Below are 14,994 nucleotides of genomic sequence, written 5' to 3'. Positions count from 1 at the left end.
AGTCTCTCACTGTTTCCACTGTTTCCCCATCTATTTGCCAAGAAGTGATGGGACCAGATGCCATGATCTTCGTTTTCTGAATGTTGAACTTCAAGCCAAATTTTTCACTCTCTTCTTTCACTTTCATCAAGAGGCTCTTTAGTTCTTTGCTTTCTGCTATAAGGTGGTGTCATCTGCATATCTGAAGTTATTGATATTTCTCCCAGCAATCTTGATTCCAGTTTGTGCTTCATCCAGCCCAGCATTTCGCATGATGTACTCTGCATGTAAGTTAAATAAGCAGGGTGACAATATACAGCCTTGACGTACTCCTTTTCCTATTTGGAACAAGTCTGTTGTTCCATGTCCAGTTCTAACTGTTGCTTCCTGACCTGCATATAGGTTTCTCAAGAGGCAGGTCAGGTGGTCTGGTATTCCCATCTCTTGAAGAATTTTTCAGTTTGTTGTGATCCACACAGTCAAAGGCTTTGGCATAGTCAATAAAGGAGAAGTAGATGTTTTTCTGGAACTCTCTTGCTTTTTCAATGATCCATCACCACCCCCCCAACGTAAAGACAAAACCTCCAGGTCAGCCCTCAATCAATATTTTCTTCTCTTTTGAGACAAAGTTCCTAAAAGGTCTCAGAGGCTCCAAAGCAAGTAGGACAATCTCAAGGATTTTCTCTTTTTTGGGGGAAACTCCTTAAGAATACCATCTGATTATCACTAATCACTCTAATCCACCTTTGTAAGAAGACTAGTAGGTGACAAAACAGTAGAAATAGAGTGCATGCAGTTTTCCAGAACATAACTACTCTTTCTTCCTTTTACGAGTGAGCAGAATGTGTCAAGAGATCATAAAAAGAAATCTTTTACCTTTAAAAAGGCGTATTGCCTAGTGTTTTATTTATAGTAGGAAAAACTGTCACTGTCACAGCCCAGGTTTTCCTCTCCTCCCTGTTACCCACTTCCACTAAGCCCCTGGCCACACCAGTCCCACAGGACTGGGCAGACGTGTGCTTTAGGAGGGCTTTGGCATTGTCAGAACATCATCCCTGTTGCTTGAGCACCATGGACAGATGCCAGGCAGGCACTGGAGCTGGCCTCCAAGAATATCCAACTCAAAATGCAGATCATTAGAAAAAGCCTGTTCTAATGATTCATTGACCTAATAAACCATGGATATGATAAAGAATAGCAGTTATTCACAACTAGTCTGGCAAGGCTGAAGAGGCTCCCCGAGCACCTAAACAGGGTTCACTCCCCTCAACCTCTGTATTATCTCCTCAATTTCCTGGGCTCCCATTTGAGCAAAATCAATCAACCACGGTCACGTGATCCAAGGCCTTGGATTTGAAATTTAAGAAACTGTACATGTTAAAATTTAGGTTTAAAATATAAGATTTGAGAAACGGCTGCAGCGTCCGGCAGAGTCATTGCTATGGTCCAAACCCCAAGGTGTTATACTGAATGGAGTCAGGCAGACAAAGACAAATGCCATATGGAATCTAGAAATGGGTACAAATGAACTTACCTACAAATCAAGAACAGAGTGACATTTGTAGAAAACAGACTTACAATTACCAGGGGGTGAGTGCTGCGCTATGCTAAGTCACTACAGTCATGTCCGACTCTTTTTAACCTCATGGACTGTAGCCCACTAAGCTCCTCTGTCCATGGAATTCTCCAGGCAAGAGTACTTTATGGGTTGCTATTTTTCTTCTCCAGGGAATCCTCCCCACCCAGGGACTGAACCTGGGTCTCTGGCATTGCAGGCAGACTCTTTACCAACTGAGCCACCAGGGGAGCTGTGGACATTAGGGATCCTTTAAAGGATTTTAAACCCGGAAGTGACACCATCAGGTTGACATTTTAGACTTCAAGAAGCTGATCTTCTAGCCTGAGAGGGAAAGGAAGGAAGGTTATTGGGATGGGGACTCTAGCGAACAGTAAGTTAAGAGAAGTTATGTGAGTTTGGAACCACATTTTTAATTACCTTTAAATAAAATAGACACTAAGTTCATGAAATATCAAGTAGAATCTGGTGCCATATCATTTTCTACCTCTGAGTGAGGCTCTGTAAATGGGGGCAGGCTGCATATAAATTAGTACCACAATAAACCAGCAAAGTTCTTCCACAACTGCAGTCAAAAGTCATTTATTTCTGGGGATGCCAATCCCAGAAGCACCCAAATAATGAAACCATTATAAAAAGATTAAGAAAAAATTAACCAGTGGCATTGGCTTGATCACTTTCTGTGGAGGGTGGTTTGCAGAGATGGTGCTATCTGCTGAAATGAGAATGACAAGTTGGCGAGGCCATGGTGGCCCAGGCCATGTGAGTGACCCAATCAGTGACACCACAGTAGTCTGTGTGTGACTACTGCCTCACAGTAGTCTCTCTGTGAGGCAGGGGTGGTGGCACGGGGGGTCATCTATGTGTTCTGGTGGATTTTAAGGCACTAACTTGCAAATGCAAAAGGTATATTACATCATACAATATCTTTTTTCCAACTGCCAACAAGCACCCCCTATGTATTCAGGGTAGAACTGCAGAGATGGTGGAAGAGAGCTGACAGCAGGTTGTGGGAACGCTTTGGTGGGATTCCCAACCTGGGAAACATTGCCTGTGGGATGTCTCTTTCACAGAAAGAGAAAACAAGAGGCTAGGCAAGTGGAACTCAGTTACACCATAAGCCGGTGCCAGTGCCAGAGTTAGAACTGGAGTCTCTTCAGACATATTCTGTTCTGGAGGCAAAGGTCTTCAAATGTGAGTAGTTAAGTACCAATGGTTTTTAAGCACTTTGTTCAAATTGCAGGAAACAGAGCTGCTTTCTTCACAGTGCCTTCTCGCCAAGTCCAAGGGCACTCCTGGAGTCGGGCCTTCGCTCCGCTGGAGGTACTGGGCCCGTGGAGGGCCATGTCCAGCTTCCTCTGGCTGAGATCACAGTTCCTCCACCTGGTTCTAACCTAGTGCTGGTGTAATCCAACTGCCAGAAATATCTCAGCCTGGTATCCTTTAAAATAGTGGCTCTTAGGGCCACAAAAGCAACTTTTGACTTTTTCCCAGGAATAAGAATTGAACTCTTAAGTTGAGAGTGAGTTGGTGTTTTTATATTTGACATGAACACATTTAAAAAAGCTGGCTCCACACCTACATAAAGAGGCAGATGAAAAGTTACCTTTGTTTTCCCTGCCCCCCAGATCACACCCATCAATTTGGTGACAATCTTTTCTATATTGGTTTTGAGTTTCCAAAAGTTCCCTGAGTCCAGAGCCCTCTGAGTCTCTCATCTGTGTAAGGAAAGGAGTTTCAGATCCCTGTGATGGCTGCCCAGACCCTTTATTGCTCCTTAGCTCTTCTCGCCTTCATGTTGGCCAATGACTGTTCAACGTTTCCACCTTCCCACATAATCTGCTGGTTCGGGTGCCAGCAGGGCTCCACTCACACCGTGCACTAGAGGGCAGTCATGGTGCTCGCCCACACACACAGTCCCTGCCCAGGGTCACCATCTTATCTGTCCTTGGTTGGAGGGACAGACCCTCATAGCCACATTTGGTACCACTTAACCCATGACTGAGCAACTTCACTTCACTTAACCCCACCCCTACCTTGGCCTCAAATGATTGGTGCAAGGATGACCACTTCATTCTAGAACAGTCTGCTCTGTAAACAGGCCTAGTGCAAAAAGTCTTGATACAGCCTATTAGCTTCTCTCTTGGGGACCTACAGTGGTTATATTAGGTGATGGGGAAAAGTAAACGATGGGACCTAAGGATGGGGGGAGGTCTGAGTGGGAGGGGCCAAGCCCATACCCACTTTATTTGGAGTATTTCCACTCTCATCTGCTTTAAATATAAGATGCTACTTGAAGACAAGAAAGGTTTTTACTGCTTAAAAGTGTTAGCAAAATCATAAAGAAGAGAAAAAAACAGGACCACAGAAGCTTACGGAAGTTAGAAAATAGTTATCTAACAGGTGAAAGAGGAGGTAGTAGGTCCTGGGAGAAAGACAGAGCCCATTAATGTAGACCACGGACTCAAAACCCAGGCACTTCTGTTTTTCTGGGACCCCAGCTCTTCCTGGATGCCCTGGGGCCCATGCATGTGTATATTTACAGTAAACAGCCATGCCCTCCTCCACCACTCCCCCATTATCCAATCCCTTCAGGCGGCTGAGTGTTTGGTTCTGTGTCTGAAGGGCTGTTATTAAAAGAACCCCTAAAAACCCAAGAGGGTGGTCCACAATGAAAAAGATTTTAACTCAAATAGATCATAGCTCTTGGCCTATACTTAAAGGACTTGATCTCTGCATCATTTTTCAGGTATTTTAGGCCTTAAAGTTGGCCTATTTTTTGTTTTTGTTTTTTTTAGTCCCATAATCTCTGAGGTCAAAAAGTTTAGAAGTCTCCAGATCCCAGATTGGAGGGCCCTTATCAGATAGCTCTCAGTGTTGCTTTTTAAAGTTCTCCTCCTGCTGCCAGGATGGAATAGGATGGAGGTGAAGGAAGGGCCTGGGGCAGAGGCACAGATACTGCTGTGACAGCTCCTTTCCACTAGTCAGCATGCTCCATGCGACAGGGCAGCGCCTGGCTTCCCTCTGTATGCCAACACCTAGCTCGGCGCCTAGCATATGGCAAGTACTGAATATATATTTACTGACAGGCTGGCTGACTAATACACATTTACCGACAGGCTGATTGACTGACTGACTCCAGGTAAGATTCCTGCTTTCTGGGACAACCCTCACACCTCTGAGAAGTAAGTCTAGATTATCTTTCTTCAAGAGTCTTAATTCAATGGCAGAAATTCAGACAGTTAATTATTTTCCATGGGGCACTAGGTTATCTTTGGAAATAGGATGCTTGGTGGCCTGTCCTGACATCCCAGAGTCTCCTCAGACGGAATGTGAATTAACCACTCCTTTGTAATTCCGTTAATTTTTTAATGGTTACCTAAGTTAAGTAGTTTCTACATAATTTTCATAAAATTATGCAAATTCTGAGACCTAAGCATTTCAAATTCAATGAAAGTTAACTGCCTTTATTTTCATTTCTGAAAACTCATACTGAGATAAAAGTCTTGGGTAAAAATATTCACAGCAGTTGGCAGAATTACACGAGCAATTATTTAATGCAAAGAAAACGATCTCGAATTAAAAAGTTAATGGAGAATGGAATCGAGAACTGTCATTTTAAGGTAAGCTTGTACAGGTGTGACTTTTTTTCACTATACCAGAACACTTTTGTAAGTCACACAAGTGGATAAATATCAGAATAGAAGTCAGAAACTTATGACTGAGCTCCTGTTACCACTATTCCAAAGGGTCTATTTTCAGACAAGCTACTTTCTCTTAAAGAGAATTCGAACAAAAATTTTAAAAAAATTTTTGGGTGGATAAAACCAATTCTTTCCATTCTTTAAACTACAGGTGCATGCTTTTATTGATTATAATATAGTTATACAAACAAATATGCCAAAAGAGATAGTAAAGCCACGTTACCTTAGAATAGATAAACATTTGCTTCCCAAATTGGGACAGAACAAGGAAAAAGCAAGACAAAGCTGTCCCACATATTTTGGAGTCTGGAGACAGGCAGTCAAAAAGATTGATTTTAAGTATTTCACAATGTCCAAGTTGTAAGCAGATACCTGACTTTTACAATATGCATGTGTAAAATTTCCTTCTTTGGCCAAAAGTTAAAAAAAAAAAATCAAATAATCTCTTTCTGGGCAAATCAGACTAAACGAATCAATATGAAGAGTCAGGGGAAAGTTATGTGCAGTTTTAGAGTCATTACTGTTACAGACTTAATAGTTTTAATCTCCCAGTTTTTAAAAAAATAGCAAAGTCAATGGGAATCTCTGCCATATAGTTTAAGGAACTTTTGACTCACTGAGGAGGCAGTGGCGTTATTTAGCTATTGGCAGGGCAAAAGTGACTTTCATTCAGTCAGTTATTCATTCAAGCAGCATTTACTGAGTTCCTCTTCTGTGCAGATCATCTAAGGGAAAAGGTCTGAACCAGATATAGCTGCTGCCTCCTCTCCCCGCCCCCTGCTGTGGGATGCCTAAGGCATAAACCTTCAATACAGACAGAAAGCACCTGAGGCTCTAGAATCAGAGGAGCTGGAAGCAGAGGCATGACGGAAGACTGGGCAGTTGGGAAGATGCTTGGGTTTGCCAAGAACCGAGTATAAATAAAGGACGGGGCTTGGGATTAAGTCTGAACAAACAGACTGGACCCCAAACAGGAAGGCTCTTCAATGCCATCCTGGGCAGTTTTACCTCCATTAGGTGGGCTGTGGGGGAAGCTGTTACAGGGTCTTGAGGCAGAGAATGGTTTAAGAGAGGCAGTTCGAGAAGATTCATCTGGTAACAGTACATAGAACACAGCAGAGGGGAGAAATGCCAATCGAGACAGCATTACTACTCTCAGAGACAGGGACTGAGCACAGCTGAGGATACAAGTGAAGGCAGATCCAGAAAACACTGAAGGAAAACGATGGGATGACGGGAAGGGCAAGGGAGCTAGTATTTATAGGGGACACACCACACGTTACTCTAACACATAATAACAACACATGACACAGGATGAACACATGTCCTGTTTTTCTTGGCACAGTCTGAGTTTATGCCTTTCTTTCTTTCTCTCTTCATTCTTCCCTTCCCTTCCTCCCTCCCTCTTTCTTTCTCTCTCATGGAATAATTATTAACAACGGCCTCTTTCATTCTCAATATGTTCTGGTTTGGATAATATGTTACACAGCCATGTTTCATATACTTTTCCTTCTTGATTCCTCAAAAGAATTCTCCGGTTTACACATGAAGAGACTGAAGATTTGAGGAGTTGCCCAAAGGCATGGAGCCAAAAAGTGGTAGAGCCTGGATTTGACCTCCGATCTACACAGTCCCCAAACCCTTGAACTTTCTCCTGTGTCACAACTTTCCTGCCCCGAATGGGCTGCAGAGGGCAGGGCGGGGGGAGGTTGATTAAAATAAACAGGGACATCAGAAAGAGTCAAATTCAGGTAAAAGATGACGTGTTCTGGTTTGGCTGTGTGGTCTTGTTAGGTCTTTAAGGTGCTGGAAGGATATGGAAGCAGTTGGAGGTATTGGCTGAAATTTTGGAACAAAATCACACTCCAGTTACAGATCTGTGAGCTTTCCAAATCAACAGATGCAGGGCCCTGGGATTGCATGACGTAGCCAAGCAGGAGACTGCAGGACAAAGGTCACAGCTCAGATGCCTGCAGGGGCCAGGCAGGTAACACGAATGAGTGAGGTTGCAGTGGCAGAAGGAGGCATTTGTGAGGATTGTCTTAATTTCTTCCAGAAAGTATTTGCAATTTTATAGAAATGATACAATCCTTAAAACAGTAGTCCATTTCTTCATTGAAGTTGGCAACTAGAGCAATTTCTAGTACTTTCATTAAAATCACAACTTATTTATAAAAAAAAAACAGTAATTTTGTTAACCGTAAGACTTAACAGAACAGAAAACTATAAATTGTAGTCATTCAATCTTTGTCCACAGTTTTATGCTAGGAGAGGCCTTAAATGAGAAGGTTTTTTTTTTTTTTTCTTAAGTGCAGTTAGTCCTTTATCAGAATCATGAGCTAAATGCCAAGTACGTTAAAACAAAATGCAGTGCATTTTTACCATCCTAAGTAAGAACCAAGCGTAACTTAAGACACTATTGTTAGGAACCTGTGAGTGGAGGTTGGGAAGAGGGTAGAGGAAGATGGGGAGAGAAGAGGCGTGGGGTTAAAGAGTAGAGCGCATTTCAAAAAGCGATATGCCAAGGTTTCAATTTACCAGTTCATTTATATTAGAAAAAGAATGATTAATAAGAAGTTACCAGTCTTGTTATTGCTTCATACCCTTAATTCAGAGCTAACAAGCCCTGTAGCCTTCACGGGCCTCACCAGTGGTTCTCAAACTCTTCCCAGCATGAGATTTCCCTGGACTTGTTTACTGGGAGGACTCATTACAACACAGACTGCTGGGCCACCTCTGAGGATTTCCTGATTCAGTAGCTCTGGGATGGGTCGTGAGAGTTTGCATCACGACCAGCTGCAAGGGGATGGCAATGCGGCCGGTCTGGGGACCACACTTTGAGAACCTCTGGTCTACATACCAGTGAATATGCTAGACAGAGACTGGCTGGCTTCTGCCCTTTTCAGAATTACCGTGGAGCACAAACATGCACTCAGGCTCTGTTTCTCATGGCACTCTGGAAAATGATTCAACGACATGGCTTCAAACTGAGGTCCAACTTTTTGCCTCATTGTCTGTGTTCTGAATCCAACCTAGTTTAATATTTTGGAAAATGTTACCCTTTTCTGTACTGAGCAAAGTAAATATTTTGTCAGTTGTTAAGGATGAGCTGCAGAGTAAGACCTAAAGATGTATCCAAATTCAGCAGGAAGGCTTGGAGCTGGTTCGGAACTTTCTCCAGATTGTGATTTGTAATGTATTTCAGAAGCCAGCAGAAATACCAACCACTCGATCTATTAAGAAAAGGCTGAATGAACCTTTTCACAGCACATTTTTTTTTTCCACGCCAACTCTCATTATGCTTGGCAAAAAAAAGAGAAAGGAGAGACAAATGCTTTTCTGCCCATAGGATTTCATCTGAGTATTGTCTTCATATAAAGAACTTTATAGCAGAGTTTTAGAATCAGAAGAAATTTTTAACAATCCCTTTGCAACGGTTGAAATAACTAAGGCCCAGGAAACGTAAATGCCATTTGCCCAAGGATCAGACAGCGGTAGAACTGGAGCTGGAATTAAATTCAAAGGCTCTTGATTCCTGGGCCAGCACTTTTCTTATGACAACATACCACCTCCATGCAGACAAGTTGTAAGAAACTGATTTCAAAAACACAATACTACCAATAATGTGTTTTGCACTGCACTTTCCCTGACAACTCCTAAACTAAGCGGTTACTGATGGCTTCACTTATGGTGAGAGGGCTGGGGGGCAGACAGAGGACATCTTGGGGGGGTGCTCTTCTCACCTTCCTGCCTAAGAATTTCTAGAAGCATCTCCCATTATAGTGCTTCCCTGGTCGCTCAGCTGGTAAAGAATCTGCCTGCAATGCAGGAGACCCTGATTCAATCCCTGAGTCGGGAAGATCCCCTGGAGAAGGAATAGGCTACCCACTCATTTTCTTGGGCTTCCTTCGTGGCTCAGAAGGTAAAGAATCTGTCTGCAATGCAGGAGACCTGGGTTTGATTTCTGGTTTGGGAAGATCCCCTGGAAAAGGGAATAGCTACCCTCTCCAGTATTCTTGCCTGGAGAATTCCAAGGACAGAGGAGCCTGGCAGGCTATAGTTCATGGGGTTGCAAAGAGTCGGACATGACTGAGTGACTTTCACTTTCATGGGCTAAGATGGTAGAAATATAGCCATTAATATGGTGACATTCACATTTTGACAAAGAAATATGTCAGTGGAGGATTACAGAGGGCAAGGGATCTTAGAGATCATCAGGGTCACATATCTTATGTGTAGATGTGAAATCAAAACTCTCAGGACTTGAGGAACTTGCCTGGGTGCTCGGTCTATTGAGTGGCACAGCTAGGACTTCCCTGGAGGTCCAGTGGTTAAGAATCCACCTTATAATGCAGGAGAGGCAGGTTTGATCCCTCATGGGGCAACTAAGATCCCACATGCTGCCAAGCCACTAAGCCCTCGCACCACGACTACTGAGGCTATGTGCCACAACTAGAGAGTCCATGTGCTGCTATGACAGCACATTTCTACAATGTTAGCTACACCAGGCACACTGTTTTAAGAACTTTACATGGATTATTGCATCTAATCAGTCATGTCATTGAGGAAGTTAGAATACCATAGGGTAACAAATGGAAATGAAGGATGAAATGAAGTAATGAATGTAAAGTACTTAGCACAGAACCTACGCTGTTTTCCCAGGACACATGACTGTCTATTAAATGCAATAATCCAAGGTAGGGATTTAGAACAGCTCTTGGCTCACAGAGCACACTAATACTAGCTGCTATTATCACATTTTCTCCTATTTCTTCATATGGAACAGACCACAGAAATTGGATCTAGATGAAAGTTATGAGCCATGCAAGATTCAAACATAGGTAATATCCCTGGGAACCAGTTGCCACCGGTGAAGACCACAGAGACCACAGGGTAGCTTGGACCAAAATGCTCCTGAAGGCCAAATGCTGAAGCCAGAGACCACAAAAGAACAGAATTAAACAGGTTTGTATTGGGCACTGGTTTCAAAGAGCTCAGGGGGTTTACCGCCCATCTCCTCATCAATCTTAACCGCACTCAAGTTGGAGAGGAAGGTGAACAGGATGAAAACCTCTTTCACAGGAAGGCAGTTGCAAAGACAAAACTAATCACTCAAAGCTGGTGGGAAGGACCCAATTTCCTTAACAAGAATGTACTGATCTACCGGTGAAGGATAAGAATATCACCATTCATTATGATGAAACAACACTACTCATTAAAGCACTCACAGCAGGTAAACTGCCTCGTTAATTGCCCACTTGAGAGTGTCTGACATACCAAGTGCTTGCACACTGGCGAGAAATGGAGGGAAATCCAGACGGAGTCCCACTACTGCTACTTACTTCTCTCCACCCCGGCAGTTAGAAAGGATATGCATCTGGTTTTGTTACAGAGGGATAAATGGGGATCAGTGAATGGAAGCTGCATGCAGGCAGATTTTGGCTCAAGATAAAAGAGAGAACTTTAAAAAAAAAAAACCTAAAAGTATCCAACAACGATCATGCTGCCTGCTGAGGTGGTGTGTGCTCTGTGGGTGACTAAGGAGAGGAAGCCCCAGGAGACACTCACAGGGTGTACCGTTATTAGGACCACAATTTCTTTTGTCCTTGTGATCATTATCTTGTCAGCATTCCATCACACAGATAAGGGCACTGATTAGAGTTGAAAACATTTTCACCAAGAGAGGCCAAAAAACAGGTGAGTTGTTCTTAGGCCAAATTTGAGTCTGAACCCAGGTTCTGTTTTTTACTATTAATAAATAGTTATGTGGGTAAATAGTTACATGGGTTAATATTAAGTGGTTAATTACCCACTTCTGGTTAATTAATTTTGAACACTATAGGATCTATATTCAGTGACTTGCAGTTCACAGAGGTTTCCTCAGAACCAAAAAACATGTCCGTTAGGTTGAGGAGTGAAATTTGACGGAATAAGATTAAAGTAGCAACTTCTGAAAAGATTTTTAAAAGGCTGAATTCATCTTTCTACCTGAGAGAAAACCAGAGCTGACATTGGTAGAAGAGTAAACAGAATCAGGGGTCAGGAAGCACTGGTGGTTTAGGAAAACAAGAAAAGACGTGATTTGCAAAATACTGAGAATGAATAAGGGAGCCTTCAGAACACCTATTTTTTAGAAATCACTCCCTGATGTAAAGGGAACTGTTTATGTCCTGTTTAGACTCAAGTTTTTGTACACAGGGGGAACACCTGGCTACTTTAAAACACTGGAAACAGGTTTAGCAGAAGGCAGAAATCTGCAAAGATTTGTAAAGACATGCATCAGACACCTCCTTCAAGGACAGGAAGTTGGGCAGGAGAGATGAACCGTGCATGCATGCTAAGTCACTTCAGTCGTGTCCGACTCTGTGTGACCCTATGGACTGTAGCCCGCCATGCTCCTCTGTCCATGAATTTCTCCAGGCAAGAATACTGGAGTGGGTTGCCTTGCCGTCCTCCAGGGGATCTTCCCGACCCATCCCCATAAGAGATCAAACCCACGTCTCATGTCTCTTGAATAAACAAGCAGGTTGTTTATCATTAGTGCCATCTGGGAAGCCTGGAGATGGGTCAAATAAAGGCACATTTCCTAGCTGGAAGAGGACAGTAACACTGGGAAAACATAGGATACTTTATTCTACTTTTGACCATGGAAAGCAATACTGGGAGGTAAGAAAAGGTAATTTAAGGTGTTTCCTGGATTGGCTGGAAGGATGAGACGGTTGGATGGCATCACCGACTCAATGGACGTGAGTTTGAGTAAACTCTGGGAATTGGTGATGGACATGGAGGCCTGGCGTGCTGTGGTCCATGGGGTCACAAAGAGTCAGACATGACTGAGCGACTGAACTGAACTGAACTGAGTCAGTTAATGCTGACAGCGAAGGCAAGATGACAAGAAAAGGCTCACAGGCTGCAAATTTTAGAGCTCAAGGTACTCTCAGAAGAAGGCTAACAGGTTCAAAGGAGAGTAAGGATGTTCCAAAAAAAAATCCCACAACTGCATAGAAAAAAAAAACATAAAAAGTGAGAAAAGTGAGAACAATACTAAGCAGTAAATATGTTACCATCTTCACTCTATAGAGAGTTCCTTCAAGTAGCTAAAGTCAGTGAATTCAGGAATAAGAAAATGCAATTAGTGAAGACACATGTGAGAAAACATTTACACTAAAATCACTGTACTTTTGCTGCATGAGTGCTGACAAGGATGTAGTGAAACTGTGATCTCACACATCACAGGGGGCTCTGTAAATCAATACAGCCCTTCTAGAAGAAAAGCACTTTGGCAATGTATTGAGCCATAAACATGGTCATACCATGTGACTGGTAATCCTGCCCTGGAAATCTTACATTAAAACAATATGTGAAAAGCTATATCTGTAAAGGTGTTTGTTGGAATAGTGTTTAAAAACATTACAAACTCAGAATGGGCAATGGATTTTAATTCAACAAATGATAACTAAATACTTCTGAGTAGCTGGGAATAATAAAGCAGAATTTCTTTGCTCTAGAGCCTATGATACAGAGTGAAGCGAGTCAGAAAGAGAAATATAAATATCGTATACTGATCCATATATATGGAATCTAGAAAGATGGCACTGATGAATTTATTTGCAGGGTAGCAGTGGAGAAACTGACATAGAGAACAGACTTATGGACATGGAGGGATGGGAGGAGGGAGAAGGGGAGATGTATGGAGAGGGTAACATGGAAACTTATATTACCATATGTAAAATAGACAGTCAGTGGGAATTTGCTCTATGACTCAGGGAACTCAGACAGGGGCTTTGTGACAATCTAGAAGGGTGGGATGGAGAGGGAGATTAGAGGGAGGTTCGGGAGGGATGGGACATGGGTGTACCTATCGCTGATTCTTGTTGATGTATGACAGAAAACCACAAAATTCTGTAAAGGAAATGTCCTTCAATTAAAAAAGTAAAGTGGAAAAAAATAAAGAAAAAAAATTCACAATCACAACTTAATGCCTGTACTCTTTTCAATATTATGAAACCACTGAAAAGAAGGCCATGGAAATACATTTTAAGTGATTAAAATGTGTGTGATATATTAAAGTTTAGAAGTTGTACACCAGCATTATATTTACCACAATGTTTAGGAGAAAAAAAGCAAATGAAAAAGTCAAGAAGGAAATAAACTAAAATGGTAACAATGATGGAATAATGGGTTTTCTTTTTCTTGATTCTAATGTGGCTATAATACTTTCAAATAAAGGACAATTATAAACGAGAAGAGAAACAGAAAAATAAGGTGGTGAGTGACTAAAGATGAAGATTAATGAAGAAAAGTACTAAGTACAGTCAAGAATTTTTATTTATTTAAAAACTGCTTTTAGTTGTATATCTTTAGCAGTTATTAGCACTAATGATTTGTTAGTTCAATAAGCTGTTTTATTTTAGTAGAAAAATTATGAGGATTCTAAATCAGGGATTTATTGAATCTCACTCATGGAGGTCTTCAGAATTTCACATAAATAAAAGTTGCTATAAGGCACAAGCTTACAAAATTCTGCTACCTAAAAAATGAGAGGCCAAAATTCACTCCAAAGTGAAGAACAGATAAGATTCTGGTGTCCTAACCAAGGTGGGAGAGGTGGATTCCTCCTGGAAAAAGCTCCTGCAGGCAATGTAGCAGAGCAAGGAAGAGAAGCTATGTCCAAGGGTGATGGAGGCCCATGGGGGCAGGGGTCTCCCACGCATTCTGAGTCCCCAAATAACTGCTCTGGTTCCTTGGACTCTGTTCTTTCCAGGACTTGAACACACTGAATTCAACTAACACTGTGATTCAACCCCACAGCATCAGAACTTGTGGGAATTAAAAAAAAAAAAAAAAAAAAAAGCTCTGATCTGAGGCTCCAGAAAAATCTTTTTTCATGGCTACTGAAAGTTCTCGGATTTTTCTTGAACTTGATTCAAGTCCATTTGGATTTGCACCCAGAATTCTACTTCTCACCTCATGGCCCTTGAACCCCTCAGATCCATTCTGCTCTTCTATGACAGTAATAATCCAAAAGCTTGCCTTCTCTCTCCATCACCTGATGCCAGCTGCTCAGGTGAGCGCAGGTGCATTTAATTCATGCCCTGGCCACTGGGTGCCATGAGCTATTGGAATCACATTCCTGTTATCACTAGGACTTCTCTGCATTTTACCTAATCTAGGTTAGATAAGCAGTTCCCAATTCTTCCTGTTTCCTGAATGCTTCCTGAACCCCACTCCCAGGATCCATTTCCATATCAACCATAGTTCTGGTGTGCAGGCAATTGAAACTGACTCTGATCATCATTAACCTAAAGACAACAAAAAGCAATTTTTGGAAGGTAATCAGGGGCTCCCAGGACTAAATGGAATCTGAAGAATTAGGCTCGTAAAGTGCCAAGAACAGGAGGTCTAGACATGCATGTGGTCACGGGAACGAAGCAAGATCTCACTGACAAGCTGGTACAAGTTTTATGTTAGAAAGAAATTACGAAAAATTAGTGAAAAGTGTAAAAAGATCTTAGTTAAACATGTGTGAAGTGAAGTGAAAGTCCCTTGCGACCCCTTGGACTATACGGTCCATGGAATTCTCCCGACCAGAATACTGGAGTGGGTAGCCGTTCCCTTCTCCAGGGGATCTTCCCAACCTAGGGATCAAACCCAGGTCTCCCCCATGGCAGACAGATTCTTTACCAGCTGAGCCACAAGGGAAGCCCAAGAATACTGGAGTGGGTAGCCAATCTC

At 42.3% G+C, this 14,994-nt stretch overlaps 1 protein-coding gene and 1 long non-coding RNA gene across 4 annotated transcripts in view; one reads left to right on the top strand and one right to left on the bottom strand.

The window, feature by feature from the left end:
- The window catches only part of AIG1 (androgen induced 1), a 271,524-nt gene that overhangs the window by 96,533 nt on the left and 159,997 nt on the right, over positions 1-14,994 (bottom strand). The window lies entirely within an intron of this gene.
- Positions 2,396-7,482, top strand: LOC133254107 (uncharacterized). Its single transcript, XR_009738571.1, has 3 exons — positions 2,396-2,749; positions 4,675-4,740; positions 6,788-7,482. It is a non-coding gene; the product is annotated as an uncharacterized LOC133254107 (long non-coding RNA).

Source organism: Bos javanicus, chromosome 9 (assembly GCF_032452875.1).
Source record: "Bos javanicus breed banteng chromosome 9, ARS-OSU_banteng_1.0, whole genome shotgun sequence".
Taxonomy (NCBI): Eukaryota; Metazoa; Chordata; class Mammalia; order Artiodactyla; family Bovidae; genus Bos; species Bos javanicus.
The sequence above is the reverse complement of the archived record's forward strand: the minus strand, read 5'-3'. Positions and strand labels throughout refer to the sequence as shown.